Raw genomic sequence first — 16,639 nt, forward strand, 5'->3', positions numbered from 1 at the left:
ATTAAAAGTAAGCTCAGAACCACAACCAGCGCTGAAGTGATTTCCCTGGATTACATCAGTAGGAGACGAGGTGATACAACCCCTATTTGTTCTTACAAATCAAACTCATTTGTCAACCTGTTTGATGGAAAATTACTGAGTAATTACAGGAGAACATCTCAGAGGGAAAGTGGTTAAAGCTTTAAAGATAGTTTGAAAGAAGAAATAAAGAATAGTTTGAAAGAAGAAATCGTAGAAATAAGCACAAAACAGCATTTTTATGTGGATAAAGGTGCGCGATATTGCCCAAAAATAATATCACAATTTTTGGGGGGTATTTTTGTGATTATGGTTTTCATGGCAATATGACAAAACTGAAAAATACTAAAATTAATTTTAAGAATATACTAGAACAACAAAACAAATACATAAACTTTTGGGGGCTCCAAGTAGCCCAATGGAAAAGGTGCTGTCACTCTAATCTGAGGATTGCCGAATTGTTAGAATCCCGGATCATGCTGCTTCAGCATCAGCAGCCAGAGTCCGAGAGAGCAAAATCAGCCATGCTCTCTCTGGGTATGATGTTGTTAGGGTGATGCTTTAGAGCTGGATCACTGCGCTTTTCTCTGAGTGCACTGACAACAAGTGAGTTGAGGTGTATCGGAGGAGGCATGTGCTAGTTTTCAATCTTCTAGTTTTGAGGGAATTACTAGTGATAGGGGAGCTCATATGAATAAGGATTGAGCAATTTGTCTTCTAAGTTGGGGACAGAAGAAGATGAAATTAGAAATAAATTATAAACAACAGTAACAGCAAAACAAGTATTAGATTATTTTAACAGTAAAACATCTAGTTATTTAAGTGTATGCATACAAACGGCAAACATAAAAAACATATACAAAAAATCCTTCAAAGCTTCACAGTAATACAATATGATTTTTTTTTTTTAATTAAAAAAAAATGCAACTTTGTGTGATATACAATACACAATGGCACACCCCTAATTAGGTTTATTATAACGTTTTATAAGGAGTAATATTCTGATTTTTTCCGACATGGACAAGAACATATTTCGGCAAAAGATGTGAAGAAGAACCTCTCACCTGGCACTTTTATTTGGTTGTATGACTATAATATATAATCCCCCTTTCCTCTTTTATCATGCAAGAGTGCATGCTCAAATACATAACAAGCAAATTGGGCGACAGAGCAAAAGCATTTCAAGGTTATTGATAACCGTTTGAATCAAGGGCTCAGGCTTCTTAAGGAACTCGATGTTTAGCCCTGAGGGAGAAGGTAGTTCCACATTGCGTGCTGAGCCTGCTTATGAATAAAAAAGTGAGTGAGCGAGAGAGCGAGCGAGCGAGAAAGGCAGAGCTAAGAGAAATAGAGAGAGAGAGAGAGAGAGAAAGACAGACACACAGAAATGGACTGGGGAGAGTGTCCTCTAGTAAAAGCATGAAGACATTGGACGCAGCAGAGAGAAAGTGGGGCTACAGATGAAGATAGTGTGTCCGTGGGGACTCTGCCTGGCAAGCACTCAAACTTGAGGTATAAGAACAAACAGATAGCCAGCGGGAGAGAAGCATGGTGAAGGTTAGACGACTTTACTGTTGAAAGTTCTACACTGGGATCTGTTTGTGCTTTACCTGTGTGTGAACTGTGGACATGTAAATAATTCAGATCCTTATAGCAACCATCATAGCCTATCAGCCTATCAAAAGCAGCAGATGAGCTGGATTGAAGACCACACTCTCTTATGCTTCCAAAATCTTGACAGATAATATTATTATTATTGGCCCTAACTGTCAACACAACAGACCAGACAACAGACCAGACATGATTTTAGAACTCTCCTCCATGTTCTCACTATACTGCAGACTGAACCGGTGGAGTCACATGACTACGCACTGACTAGTATGTTTATAAGGAAACGTTTATAAGGAGAAGTCTAGCACATGCCTCCTCCAATACATGAAAGGTCAGTTTCTGATACATCAGCTAACAGATGCTAACAGATTGTACTAACCAGCATCACGCCCGCCCACCCAGGGATAGCATGGCCATTACTGCTCTCTCTGACTCCTGCTGCTGATGGCAGGCAGCACAATCCAGGATTACAGTATTAATATTAATTAATAACTTACAGGAAAATAGTCAGGTTGTTAAATTGTTGTTAATTTTATGCTTTGTTTAATTCTTTCCTATCTTCAGATCCCATTGTTCTGACTGTACATAAAGTAAATATTTCTTTTACTCAGACTTTAACAGAATATGATGTGGTGTATTTTTATTAGTGGTGTCAATCAATTAAATGTTTTATCTGATTAATCACAACAATATTCTGTGATTAACTGCGATTAATCGCAATATTTTATAGTGAATATTTAAATGTAAATAAAAGAATAATTGTAAGAAATATGAAGACATATGCAATTATATTATATATTATATAAGTGGTGCAAATTAAAATACTAGTATATGCTGGTATGTTTGAGGGGAGATAAAGCCAATGTAGGGAGCTGGAAAAAAAAAAGATTGCATGAGAAATTGGCCAGAGAAAAAGAAAATGTTTTTTTGGTCTATTGTAAACATCTCAGCTTGGTTGTAAGGATTTCTGAATTAGAAATTTTGCTGCGTATAAAAGGGCGGTTTCACACCTGTAGTTGGTTTCTATTGTCCAAATCAGTTGATGAGTTTGTTTGGTTTGGTTTCACACAGGCTTAAATCTTAATGCAGCAAAATGCACAACAATGAAGCACGCAAGCACATTGTTTCCTCTTATTGGTCAGAGCTGTCAGGCACAAACTGCTTCAGAAAAAAATCAGCACATTGGGTGGGGGCAGGGCAGATTACGGCAGAAGTTGGGGTCAATATTGTTGGCATTATTTGCGTTAAAAAAATACTAAAACGATACTGATTACAAATTAATCACATGCATTACAGCTTTAACATTAACAGCCCTACTTTTTGTACCATGACAGCTTTGCTACTTTTGTATATAACAATTGTAAAATGGAATTAATCATATCGTATCGCCAGACTCTTGCCAATACACAGCCCAATTTTGGTCAATCTATATTTTCACAAAGAACATGTTGAGGAATGTCCATGTTCCTCACTGCTGCCTAATCTCTCGAGGTGAACAAACACTAATGCAATGGGGATGATAAAAGGACAAGACAGCAACCAACTTATTTACAGGGTAATTAAGGCCAGTCTATATATCTGGCACCCTTCCTTTTATTTCCCCATCGCCCCTGCACCCCCCCCCCCCCCTCACCCGACTTCCTTTCAGCAGGTTTGGCAGTGCGATAGACCGATTCCAAGGCCTGTCATTTACTCCCATTGTTCTGCATTAAAGCGAGGGGCTTTTAAATTATGCTGGCAGTCAAGACTGTGGCTTTAGGGACGAATTTTAATCACAGTGCCACCGCCGTCTGCCAAGCGCCGACCGTCGTGTGTCTTTCGCTAGCTGGCTACACCCCATGCTGTGGCCGACGAAACATGCAGAACTGGGGACAAAACAGTGACAGTGTCCCTACTGTGCATACACACAAATACAAACACACACACACACACATAGCCAAAGAGATCTGAGTGAATATCTGTGGCAGTAAAGATAAGAAACTTTTAGACTTAGAGCTCCAGTGTTATTGCAGCTGTTTGGCTATACTATATGACTGTAATTTCATAATTACATAATGAGCTACATTTACATTTACTGCACTTTTGACTTCCTTCCATTTGCTTTGTTTCTGTTAAATGACTGAAAAGTGGCAAAATTATAAGGGATGTCTTTCCTTTCTGCCAGACATGATTTTATGCTCTGTAATAACATTTGTTCGAATTGAAGTCACAATAAAACATCTCCTTTTCTGAACCTGAAAGAAAAAGTACTTATTTTTATTACAAAAAAAAAACGAGGCTTGATAATCTAGCTCACAATAAGTAATTAAGCAATATTACACGTTATAGCACGAACCTCGAGTGTATTATTGCGATTAGACCACAGTTCCATTATCGCTGTTTATTGAAAGATTTTGAGTTAAAGAGGAGGAGAAAATACGATCTGTTTGGTTACAAACACTAAAAGTTAAAATAGTTCCATTGATGCTCTGTTTGTAGCTGCGCTGTTTGGTTTGTAAGCGCTGCATCGTTGCTAGGTTACCTGTATATGGCGGAGTAATACATGAAGAGCTTCGGTTACAGTGCATTAACGGCTGATAATGGCACTCATAGAACGCCTCTTCACCAATCACATTGCAGGGATGGAACTAAGTGTGATATAATATCTAATAACATGTAAAGCAGTTGTACTGTACATTCACAAAGCAGGCTAGTAAAAAAAAGTAAGTGAACCTTTAAACCCTCAAATTGAATATCTGTGATTCCTCCTAGCAGCAAACACTCCTGTATCCTGTGGCTACAAATAAGATATGATTAACAATAAGAGTAAATGTTTTATGTGTAAATGTGTAGAATGCTTCTTGAAAATAATACCTTTTTCTATTAACCAGGCTTTGTGTGACTTAACTTAAAGGGAAAAGCACTTGTGAAAGCCACACTGTTCATCTCCTTAATTTAAGTTCTGTTATGTTCTCAATAATATATATAAACCTTACACATTTGTATGTTTTATTAATTAAGTTTAAATCTAGTTTACACTGTATTTGTCTCTAATTGTAATATATAAAATTCAGACCACATACAATAGTAATAACACTGAACTCCAGAGTTAATTTCCAATGCCTTTATTTCTGCACTTGTTTCTTGCAACTGCACTTACTAACACAATGTGTTATCAATCAAAACATTTTTACGTGACACTCAAACCTCAAAAATGCTTCAATCAACTTCTTCCCCGTTCCACTTCCTACAGTGCAAGCTTTCATTATCACTTGCAGTGGCTGCAACTTCTAAAGGTTATAGCGTTCCCAGAAAGTGTGTGGTCAGAGGGACTGAGTGTAAGTATATATGCCGGTACTTGTCCTTGTTTGCATTTTTTAGATGGATATATAGGCACTGGCCGTACCCAATCATGCATTTATTAACAAGATTCCTGCAAATATGGAATTTCAAATGCTTCAAATGTTGCTGGCATAGATGAAAAAACAAATTTCTTATTTAGCGAGTGCTCTAGAGGCAAGGGCATGTGGTCTCTACATGAATACCAATCAGCGCGGAGCACTAACGCCGGTGCAGTGTCTGCATCCAGGCCGTGTCGAACCGATGTCCGACGCTTGATCAGAGGGGATTTTCATTACTTCCTTGCCTTTGAAAAACAGAAGGAAAATTAGCATCAAACCTGCCCTTCAAAGTCCCAAAGTAGATCAGAGAGTCCGGACTTAGTTTTCTGCTTTATGGAGATACCTCAGCTCACATCAGTCTGGCTCACGGAGGTCCTTCACTTAGAACTTACAGGCGGAAACTGAAGACTCGAGCGCTGAACTTAGTTTGTAGAACTCAAGGATAAAGGTCAACAAAGTGAACGAGCAAACTCATCTTAAGAGCGAAGGCTGAAGATGGAAGATTTTTTTTTTAACCGGAGGTGAAAAAACTACATGCACAGGATTTCAACTTAATAGAAAGTCTCTTTTATATATATATATATATATATATATATATATATATATATATATATATATATACTGTATATATATATATATATATATATATATATATATATATATATATATATATATTTATATATATTTGTAACATGTTTTTTGAATTTGAAGACAAAAATGTATGGAATAAAACATTTTCTTTAACTTTAAAAGTATATAATATATAATTAAATCTTCCAAGCTAGTACTTTAAAAGGTTCTACAGTTACTTATTTTTTAAAAATGATCATACCGGTAATTCATTTTTTAAAGATTAAATTAAAAATATGTTTTTCCAGGAATGTTTATTTAAAATAGCAATTGTTATTCTCCAAAAAATGTTTGCAAATATTATTTTAACCTTATTATAGCCTCACACTTGTGTTAGACTGTAAAGTTTAGAAGGCACACTTCCAAAATTATTGAGTTTAAATAGTTTAAAAGATACAATTAATATTTAAAACTAATATACACATTTATCTGGATTATATTAGAGACTGTTCTCTAAAATCTGTCTAAAATTCTCTAAAACAATGTTACCTTGCAAGCTGTGCAATGCAGCATATATAACTGTTTAAAATGCCTTAATAAGGAATCAATGCAGAGTGTCTTAAGAAAACCATAAAAATATTTAGGCTAAGACTATAAGAGAACAGATTTATAAACGTCTTACAGCTTATCCTTTATGTTCTTAGGAAAGCTTTTTCAGCCTCTGAAAAACTCATGAGAATTACGAGGACTGACCTATATAAATGAGTGTGTTCTTAAGACATCACAGAAATCTGCGTGTTTTTACAATTTACTAACTACATATAGGAACATTGTTCTTTTATAGTGGCAATTTGAAAGTGTATATCTTTGAATTCAAACCATCAAACCTTCAAACAAGTGCTCATATCATGCTCCTGTCTGACTGGTATAAAAATCTCCAATCACTCTGGCCCTTTGATGATAGTGTGATAAGAATGGAAGATGCTGCCTTATGTGTCTGTATATATTTTTTACAAAGATTATTTGATGCGGTCTGTCAAAAAAAGGATCCGAAAGGATTCCAAAGTGGTACTGAATGCCTAACAGTGAGACAACACTTCTCCCATACACACATACCGTGCTAAACATTCTCACCGAACAATGAATAAGCTGCTAGCTGCAGCTGAGCCTGTGCCCTTTTTCAATGACGCAAAAGAATGAAGTGCGATCAGAGCATTCAGCACAAGCCCAATCCAAAAAAGCAGATCGATAATAATCCCTGCTGAAAAAGCCTTTACAAAGAACGATGCTGAAAAAAATGGGAGAAAGTGTGTATTTGTGTTTCACATTTCCCACTACATATATATGATGAGGGATGAGGGATGACTCATTTTATCAAGTTTGGCTCAAACTTCCTGCCGTAACACGCGTTATTTACAGAGCCTGCTGACGTAATAGCGGTTTTATGTAGTGATATAAACATGTCATCGCTGCTGCTGAGTTCAAAAGGTAGACTTAACTTATTAAATATATTAAAATAGGGATTAAACTTTATATCTAACACATCCATTCTCTCCTTTTCCATTTTATGTTCTCACTCTGTCTGTCTTTCACCCATTTATCTGTTAATGTCATTTCGTTTAACAGTAGAAGTTTTTTACAGTTTGAGCTGAATAATTTTCACCTTCCTCATTATTTTATGTTACATTTAAATATCCATTATTAAAAGTTTCAAGAAGTGTTAAAAAGGAAAAATGTGCAATTAATTAGCTACTATATTTCTACATGACATTTATTTCTGTGCAAGAGGTAAACATACTTCAACAGGCCAGACCAAAAATGATATGTCTAATATGCTGAGCAAAGTGTCTGTCCTGTCCAGCCAAACCCAACACTACTGAGGATTAGCGTAATTATGCTGTCCGTACTGACTTTGCACTGTTTGCACACACGAGGGTGGCCTAAAACTGTCTCTCAGCCACAGGAACTGTATTGAAAGAAATGGGAAACGGGAATGGACACAAAGACTTCCATAACTCATCAGCAGCGTGTCACTTTTTAATGAAAGCCGCTGTTTTTCCATTAAATTGTCAGTGCTGACGGACATTTTCTGTTAGCATCTGTTTATTTGTAAATGGTGTTTTCTGTTGCGCGGTGCTTCACCTGTCGCAAGCGCTTTGTTTCAACCTTTTGTCAGGGGTATAAAGTGCTATCTGCTGACTTCGGACTCACTTTTACGCTCCTCTTTGAGCGGAGCACAATGCGCTGACAGAGAGTGGCGTGAGGAAATGCTTCAAAAGGGAAATTTACAGAAGCAAGTCTAAAAAGAATCAGGAGACGGTGACATTTACAGATGTTATTTTTCCCCCTCCACCTTCCCTCATCATATAGTAGATTCCTAGCCTAAGCAGAGGTCGGTGTAGCTGTGGAACTTTTTGATCCCATTTTGGAGAATGTGAGCTTCGGAAGAAATGCATTAAACTGTCCCGACTCGCAAAAGGCATCAACGCCTTTTCCTCTGACCTCTTCAAATAGAGGTCAACTAAATCTAGGGCCTTTCCGTGTGACAGATAAGAGCAATGTAGTGTAAGGACAACATGAAGCAGACTTTACAAAATGTCATCACGCAGGTCGCACATAAAGTAAATGTTAAGTTTTTTTTTTCTGCGGATGCGCAGTTACGTCACTTTAGCGAAAGGCTATTTCGTGCAATTGATTTTTTCCCCATCTGTCACATTATGGACATGTTTCGCTAAGGACTGCAATATGTCTCGTGAGAAATGTTCCAGAAAATCAAATCTTGTAGTTGCTCGCACCTCAAATGAAACCTGGATTTCAAAGGAAGCAAAGGATCGCACTGCAGATTACCGACGTCATGCGATTAATATTTACCGTACCTGTAAAACTGTCGCACTCGCATTAAAAGCGAGAAGGAGTGAAATCCTCGAGTGAGATAGCTGTCAGTTAATTATAAAACTTTCCATAATAAAGACAGCAAGAAAACGCTGCGAAAAGCAGCACTTAATGCTCCCAGTACAGATATTAAGGGGCGTCTGGGGAAATTTAGAATTTTTTTCCGCTGTTTTTTTCCAAATAAAATTAATGTGACAGAAATAAAGGCTCATTGCACAGCGGTTCCAGGCGGCCAGGGGAGGGATGGGCCTGCATGCTAATTCATCACACTGCTGATAAACTTCTTCAAGTATCTTACCTCGACTAGCATATTAGCCACATCAGCTCTGAGATGCTCATTAAAGTAAGGCGGGTGCAGAGCAAGGCCACCTTCTTCTTCTTCTTTCTGTTTTTTTTTTTTTCCCGCTCTAAACTTTCAGCGGGAGCGGTCCGAGGCTTTGATATCATCGAGGCCGTGAGAGCCGAGCATCCTCCAGTTGTTGTGGGAATCTACGGGGGCCCGGGACTTGGGCCTACATTGAAACCTCCATGCTAGACATCTCCTACGCATCCTCCCCTGAGACGTGCACATTGCATAAAAATCAGTGGTGTAGTTGTCTATATGGTAATTTCCAAAGGACAAAAGGTGAATATACAGACATTGGTGAGTCACACCCACAATGTGTTATCTATGGGTGAGGCAAATGGAGACAGGCAGACAATAATGCAAGTACACACGGCTGCGCGCACGCACGCACACACACTACTGTAAATCCTGTAATTTTTCATTCCACTGAACACCTATCACGTATATTACCATAATTCAGTGACAGGGAAACAATGCAGTGGTAGTGGTGGTGCGAATGAGGAAGAGAAAGGAGGTTTCAAGCTGAATTAAGGCTGAACATCCTGCCAATTACCGTCTGCTATTGATAAGTCTGCTGCAACTCAGCAATATGCCAGAGGGGACGTTTCAGCAACATACAAATGACTAATGACCAGGCCAAGAAAACCCATCTCTGGGGCTTGACCCGGAGGTCTAGCACTCAGACCCTCAGAACAAACACTCAAACCGTACCTGTGGTTTACACTTACTGTACACTTACTGTCCAATTTTACAGGTTTACAGATAAAAAAATTCTAAATTTCAAGTCTTAGTCTAACCATACATTAACCTTTATATTTTGAAGTAGTTCTACTGTATTCAAAGGTCTAACTAGAGACCAGTTCACAAAAATTAAGTTCCAACATTAAATACTTTATTTATATAAGCCAACATGTTGGTATGTTGCCTGTATTGCCTGTATATAAATATTTTTGTTTTAGTAAAAACAAGTCTATAGTAAAAAAAAAGGAAAACTGTTTCCTTGACACTGACTTAGAGTAGTTTTTGGACTAAACTGCAATTTCATCTTTATATTTTTGAAATGTAAAACTCAGTGCACATATGTTTTATTAAATCTTCTTTTGATTAAAAAACTTAAAATACTATAGCTAAAGTATTAACTGAAAGTACTGTAATTTAAGAGTATTGAGCACTTAAAAAAAAGACTAAACACTTTGTATCATTATAAACATTTTGTTACATTGACAAACCTATAACTCTAGAAACTACAGATCAGCATTTTCCATTCATATTTTATTCATGTATAATTTGTTAGTCACCCTACAGACATTCTTTTGTGGTTAGGTCCAGACTTTGACCATTAGATATTTAGAATTTTTAGATGCTATAGACTACCAGCCACCCATGCCAACTGATGAGAATTGGACATAGATACTATATTGTTTAGGGTCAAAATATTGGTATTGCAATATGTCGCATAATTTTGTGAAACTTTGTGAAACATTATTGATATGTGGTGTCAAATATTGATATTTTAACTGAAACGTAAATGCTCTAAACTCCCAATGACTCACACTCCAGTTTGATTCACTAAAGTTATTGCATTCATTATTCCGCATTAATTAAATAAATGTGGTAAACCTGCGATGAAGTATATCGGATTCTAATTCTGTAAAACTCACAGTATTGCATCAGAAAGAGCCCCATGATTCCTCAATATAGGGAATATAAAAGAGTACAGGGTAGTATAGAGAATATACATATTATAGAACAGAATAGTGAATACATGGTAAAATGCTAGGGGTACCTGAAAATATGACCTAATATACTGGCAACTCTGTGAAACTTCTCAACTGCAAAGAAACCACTTCTTTTGGTAGATGTGAACAATTACATTTCCATTGAATTAGTAACGACTCGCAGACTTGGCCTATGTCGGTCAAATTGATTTAGCAGTGAATTCCTTCAAGGTCACGCAGCCTGGATTGAGTCCCTGGCTGGAAATAGTCTTGGAACTGTCTGAGGATCCGAAGACATGGACGTTGACAATGATTCTGTCCTCACATCTTCACAGTGGTATATGGGCAGGTCAGCAGGGACGAGGACATATATGGTGACCTCCAGTCCGGTCATTTTCAAGGTCTCTAAGGGTTAAAAAAGCATCTTGATCTGGGTGCTAATCTGGGGCTTATCGGGCAGTCTTTAAAAGGCTGGTCTGTGCGCTGCTGTTTTACTGTATCTGTCATGGCGGCTTGAGCAGGCGTCACTCCAGAGAACAGAACAAAGCTTGTTTTAGAGAGGGATAAAGAGGGCTGACAAAAACACATCTCAAATCGATAGTGTCCTCCTGCCTTTGTGTTGTGGTGATGGGATACTCTTTCTCTTTTCACTTTTCCATAGATCGCTTGCGGTGATATGCATTTTGAGTGAGCAGGACGAGTGAATATGGCCTGACATTGGCAGCTTTATTGGGGGCCAGGCCATATGCAAAAGCCATCAAGATGGGCTGCCACGCTTGAACGAGTGCCATAGTTGTCAGATAATAATCCACGTCATCAAAGTTACGGCGCTAGCTTGACCGTAAAGAAGAGCAGATGTAGTTAGAAGAATGAAAGGGAAAATGATGGATATCTCACACAACCACCCCCTCCCCCCCACAACCACCACCACCGGGAATTGCAGTGACATTCATTCACATTTCGAGTTAACTGAGAATGATGTGTTATTTTAAAGTGGGTGCACAGTTAAAGGCCTGTGTCCTTACAGGCAGGACCATGACATCATTTCAAATGCTATTTTACCGCTTTTCTGATTCAAATGTGCCTCAGGTCATGCTGGTCAGTTTCAATCTCAGCTCGCCCTCTCACTCCAAGATCAATACCAATCAAAGCAGTGATTGCTCTATTGTTCTCCGTAATAATACAGCTCCTTTATTGACTCCCTCCTCCATTACCATCAGCAGCCACATCTGCGTCTTTCAATAGATCACTTGCCAGATAGCTATCTGGCATTTGGGCAATGAATATCTTGTTTACAGCCACTGCACTGAGCTTAAATGCTAAGTTTGCGCTGCTTTCTTTTTTAGCACATTAAAGCGAAATGAATGTCACTGTCATCCAACTGATGGAATCGGAATCTTAAGTTTTTACCTTCGCAAACTTTTTGCTTTAAGGCCCTACACCAGAAACCTCCTGTCACTGCAGGAGACGGCTTAATTAGAAGCTTTTCCTCTGGTGCCGTCATCAAAATGCGGCACACGGTTTGGAATAACTAGTTCTATGTTTGTTTCAAATCTCAAATCAGCCTCCGGTCTTGGCGATATTGAATCAAAGGCATTAACTGTGCAAGCACTGGGGATGTAACAGACCAGGTCTGTATTAATTGAATATCCGGGTGATAAAACAGGAATTAATTGCACCAGCCTATGAAATGAAACCTCTGCAAAAGGTACACATGGGCCTACACATGGGAACACACGCACACACATACGCACATGAGTGTAAGATTAATACAAAGAAAAATTAATGCATGTCTTCCTTAATAACACCACACAAGTTTCTGCTTTGCGGAACGGGGTCTGCCTGGGCGTACCAGGGCAAGGAGGGGTCTAACCCATTTCTTCCACTTGGACACATAAGACAAACAAGTAAATCCAAGCTGCATTCGCTAACAGATGCATTCAGAGACATAAACAAGGCAGGGGATATGAGAATGCTCAAATACACATGGACTCAATCATGCAAATGAGTGTATGAATACAAATGGATAAAGAGCTAAGCTATGCATACAAAATGCACTTTAGACTGCCGATGAACAGTCTGTCCCTCGCTCTATCTCTCCCTCCATCTCTCTTTCTATTGAAGCATTTCATGACAGTTCTTGGCTTCGTACCATGGGCCTTCCGACGCTCATCTATTGTCTTCCACAGCGGCGGTTTGTTTTCCTTACAGATGTAGAACGCCCATGAATTAGAGGTAGAAGGTGTACCGAATAAAAGTGAATAAGAGCGTGATGTTGTCCCATGACATCGGCCTTACACTCTTAGTGAAAAGGTGGAGGTAAGCTGCATATCTCGGCTGCCACGTTTATAGAAGACTGTTCTGCTGTTCTGCTGTGAAGGACCTTTTGTAGAGAGCAATGAAGAGAGCAAAGAAATGCATCCCACATTCAGAGTGAACTGGAGGACACAACTGATGTATCCTTCCATGCACTTGGATATCCACAGTTCTCAGCGCACATAAAAGATGAAGAAAAAGAATAGCACCGGAAAAATTGTGAAAACCCGAAACTCTGGTCAAAAAAGAAAAAAAGTATAAGAATAATTTTCCATAAATGTTTTGTGATAAAATTCAAAAAAGGCGGGATCTGTCTGGTGTTATCCCCATAAAGCACTTACTAAAGCTATTTCTTTATTACTACACACTGTGGCTATAATCAAATGAATAGGATAAACCTGAGGTGAATAGTGATTTTGCGATACTCTATATATTAAAAGACATTTCTCTCTGATCTTTCACAGCATCTGTGTTACTGAGGAGGATAAAACCTCTAAATGTGCAAATTTATGGATTATAGAAATTATGGATTTATTGGTGTCAGTTTCACAGAATTTAACAACCAATACAATATCATTATTGTGTGCAACGTACCGAGATGATTTCTTATGGTGAGATCATATCACCCACCTATATGTTACAAGTGCTCCTTGCGGACTAGTTCAGAGTTTCTATCATGGGTTGTGGCTCAATGTATTTAGGTTAAGTGAATAAGAGTTCTCTGTAACTAAACAAAGATGACACATGACTGGTATATACTAGGGTAAAGTACACTTCAGCACTTCACTGCGTTAGTGGACTCAACTCCAAACCACCAACTGTTTTGATAGCAGGAGATGGCAATGGAAATGAAAAAGCCCAGAAGCTTCACAAGGTTCAAATCAGTCTATTACAAAAGGTTGCAGCTGATAACCTCAACCTTGATTGGAAACACAACGAAGCCTAGCCATTCATGCACTCCTTTGCTTCAGCTTTGGCTCAAACAGTCCAGCCTTTCATTTGTTTCTCTCTCCTCAGTGAATAAATCCTTTGATTATTCCCCGCATCTCAATTAATGCTATCTTTCTCCTCAATTTTTACGATCTTTGAGGCAAAGAGTTTGCTCTTAATTGCTATTGCATTTCTGAAAATAAAGCCATGGCTGATAAAACATTGGAGAATTGGGATATTAGGTTTGATACAAGAAGGAGCAAATTAATGTGCTGTCATCCTTGCATTGAAGTAAGAAAAGCGCTGACTCTCCCCAAGTCTCCAGGGGCTTCATCTTGTCTTGTGATTCTTGTCCCAGAAAATATGGGAATAATGGAAAAATGAACTCGGAAAGGAGTGGATTGTTCTACTGTGTCTAATGGTATAACGCTGGTCTAAGAAAAAGATTTGGCGATAGCTAAAAGCACAGATACAGAAGGTTTTTTTTTCTTTTATATTTTAATCACATCGCAAAGAAAACATTGCCTTAATAACTGTGTGTAGTTTGTCTGGGAATTTCCACTGGTTGAGTAAAAAGAGCAAAGACAGGGAGAAGGAGGGGGACAGAAGGCCAGGATTCTTCCCAATTAGCCCGCTCTGACGCACTGGTTCTGTCCCAGTTGGCCCCTGAAGCTTTCCTTGGCTCAACAAAGAAAAAGAACCAGCCTGAAATAGGGTCCATGCATAGAATGACTAGGGCTCTGGTCTTTTTCATCCTTATATTCCTACTAATGTCTGGGGACTATGAGTTCATGAGCGGCTCATAGTCTAAAAGAAATACACAATAAAAGCTGACCCACGTATAGGCTATTTGAAACAATAAGAATGGTCATCAATTCTCAATCAACAGATTATCTGTGGAAATTACACCAACAAATGACTCTACTGAGGGTGTCTTAATACTGCAATCTCTGTCTGGGTTTTAAACCAATAACCTGCTGCTTTGGTTGCCCAGCAGCTAAGCCCCAGCGGCTTCACCCCCAACCAGCAGAGATGGGCAGAAACTGAGCAGACATGTATCTGTCCAGACACTAATTACACTGTCGAGTCTGTAACAACCGGGCGGGAGAACCCCCGCTATTTAGCCGCTGTTTCTGAGCTCGTTCATTAAACAAGTGCCTCCTGGAAATAGTCTTGATCACTCAGTGTGAAAACACTGAGAACAACTGGAGAAAAAGATTTTTAAAAAGTAGTAAGAAAAAAGAAAGAGAAAAGAGAAAGAGATAGAAATAGCTCTAATACAATAATAAGCTCCTGCAGGTTTCTGGGATGATTGTGACTTAGTTATATACCACTTAGAGAATTTTACTTGCTTGTTATAGAAAAAAAACACACACAAACATGAGCTGCTTTTGCTGGAACACAAATCCTTTAGGATGCACCCAAAGTAGCAGGGAAACAGTGTTTTGAAAGAGGCAACACCTGTAGAATTTTTAACAACAATTTTAGTAGGCACTAAGGCACTTAATAGGTTTTATGTTAGCTCGCTGTTATTCAGTGCAACTGAATGAAGGTCTATTTTTTTACACTGATGTAGGGCCAGCTCTTAGCATCCAAATCCAATCTTTATGTTAACCATCTACAAAAACAACAACAACTAATCCCAAGCCAGTTTAACTTCAGCACAGAAACAACAGAATCAACAGTTTCTAAGTGTGTGTGTGTGTGTGTGTGTGTGTGTGTGTGTGTGTGGGTTCATTAAACAAGTGCCTCTTGGAAAGAGCCATGAAAAACACTGAGAGAACAACTGAGGAAAGAAAAATGAGTCAAAAGAGGAGAATGAGAAAAAAACAGAGTGAGAGAGAGAAAGAGATCATATAAAAAATGCTTCTACGTATATAGCAGTGGTTTGTAAACTGTGGTACATGTATCACAGGTGGTATGTGAAGCATCCCAATGTGATACACGATATTTGGGGTACTGTGTATACTGTGACATAGTAATGTACTGAATTTTTTAAGAAAACCTCAATCAAAAGACTAAAGATCTATTTTGGCACATTCTCTGTATTTTCTGTGAACAGTAAGCTTTGATCAGAAAACCCAAAATAAAACAAACAAATATTTTGTAAACTTTAGAGGCTAAGAACAATGGACTTAAAAGCAAAAAACACAAACCTCTAGACAATTAAAAAATTGTAATCATGTGAATATGTTATAGTTACCTATACTACCTTGTGTAATTGTAATTAATTGTGTACTTATGTGTAATTATGTGATGATTCTGCAATGTGCTTTCATTAAAAAGTAAAAAGAAATATTGTAATAAAGAACAGATTAGGGGTGGGTGATATGGCTCTAAAATAATATCACCATATTTCATGGTATTTTTGGCGATCTCAAAAAAAAAACTTTGAATTAAAATACACATAAAAATACACTACTGCAACAAAATAAAAATTTAATTGTATTATTGCATACAATATGGTATGATATGCAACACTCCTAACTGAGATATGAAAAAATACAATACATTTTTCAGATTTGTAACAGAAGTCAATGATCTAGAATGTCATGATACTAATAATAATGCACTTTAAATACCTCCATATATCCAGGATTAAAGTAAAATAAATGATACTGCACAGATATAATCTCTAGTCTCTAGTAGATATATAATGGGAAATGAGAACAGTGTGATTTTTTATTTTGCTATAAACAGCAAAAAAGTAGTACCCTGGTGTGATAATTAGGGGTGGGTGATATGGCACGATATTTCAGGGTATAATATAATTTATGATATTCAGAAATGTTGTCGATATTATTGCGTATGATACGATATGATACACCCCTAGAACACAATATCTTTATTGCAAAAAT

At 37.9% G+C, this 16,639-nt stretch overlaps 1 protein-coding gene across 10 annotated transcripts in view; it reads right to left on the minus strand.

Annotated features, from left to right (window-relative positions):
• camta1b (calmodulin binding transcription activator 1b) overlaps window positions 1-16,639 on the minus strand; it is a 467,764-nt gene that overhangs the window by 438,938 nt on the left and 12,187 nt on the right. The gene's annotated exons all lie outside the window — the stretch shown is intronic.

Source organism: Astyanax mexicanus, chromosome 24, assembly GCF_023375975.1.
Source record: "Astyanax mexicanus isolate ESR-SI-001 chromosome 24, AstMex3_surface, whole genome shotgun sequence".
Lineage (NCBI taxonomy): Eukaryota > Metazoa > Chordata > Actinopteri > Characiformes > Acestrorhamphidae > Astyanax > Astyanax mexicanus.